This window comes from Empidonax traillii, unplaced genomic scaffold (genome assembly GCF_003031625.1).
Source record: "Empidonax traillii isolate 1590-97213 ecotype Southwest subspecies unplaced genomic scaffold, ASM303162v1 scaffold140:size1466565, whole genome shotgun sequence".
NCBI classification, from domain to species: Eukaryota; Metazoa; Chordata; class Aves; order Passeriformes; family Tyrannidae; genus Empidonax; species Empidonax traillii.
The window spans coordinates 644,424-645,550 of record NW_020955333.1 but is presented as its reverse complement, the minus strand read 5'-3'; the positions used below and the strand labels follow the sequence as shown (position 1 = coordinate 645,550).

Sequence of the window (1,127 nt, the reverse complement as noted above, 5' to 3'; positions counted from 1 at the left end):
CATGATGCAATACTTGGTTGTAGTTGCCTCGACGTCCAGGCATGTATTATCACTCTTTTATGGAAATGAACTGAAAACACTAGACTCTGTACTTACTTAGCTGTTTAAATTATGCAATAATGCAGTGCAGTGTAAAATTATGGAAACAGTTTTTGTCACATTTGCATCAGCCTCTAGAAAGGATTTAATCCTTGCCAAACACCCTGTCAGGAATATGAAAAAAAGAATACACAAAGTGTTACTTCTATTTTAACAATGTGATTGCATATTTTTCATATTCTGAGGCAGTCTTGTTACTTTAAATCACTTAGTTAGAGATATTTGTAATATAAAGAAAACCCAGAAAAGTCTGAAGACTGCAAATGTCTAATTGCTGTAGAACAACAGAACGGTTTGGGTTGGAAGGGACCTTAAAGATCATCTAGTTCCAGTCCTCCTGCTGTGGGCAAGAACAGCTTCCACTAGACCAGGCTGCTCAGAGCCCTATCCAACCTGGTCTTCAACACTGCCAGGGGCATCCACAGCTTCTCTGGGCAGCCTCTTCCAGTGCCTCACCACCCTCACAGTAAAGAATTTCTAATATAAACCTGCCCTCCTTCAGTTTAAAGCTATTCCCCCTTGTCCTGTCACTACATCCCTTTGTGAAAAGGCCATTTCCTGGCCTTCTTATGGGCCCCCTTCAGGCACTGGAAGCTGCTATAAGATTTCCCCAGAGCCTTCTCTTCTTCAGGCTGAACAACCCCAGCTTAAGTAGGTAAGAACATTTCTAGGAGCTGACATTATGTCAATATATGTCCATTGTACGTATGTGTATTAATTAAATAAAGTCTAAAATTATTCAAATTGAATGGTAACAAGTGTATTAATATAGCTCAAAAACCTATGCCCAGAATTTTATTCATTGCAATAGTCTGATTTTAGCCAGTGGTAAATGCCTACTTAGTAAATGCCTAAATCAGAGGGGTCAGTCCAAATCTGTAAGTAAATTAATATTAGCTAGGGTAATGTTGATACCACTGGTCATTGTCAGAGGCCTAAATTTAATTTTATTTATGAGACTAGAATTGAGGCATTATTAATATATTTTGATTTTTCATTACAAGCAAGTTGTCCAGTGTGAAAGAGAA

General features: G+C 38.2%; 1 protein-coding gene across 2 annotated transcripts in view; it reads left to right on the top strand.

The window, feature by feature from the left end:
- Positions 1–1,127, top strand: part of KLHL15 (kelch like family member 15) — a 26,314-nt gene that overhangs the window by 1,804 nt on the left and 23,383 nt on the right. The gene's annotated exons all lie outside the window — the stretch shown is intronic.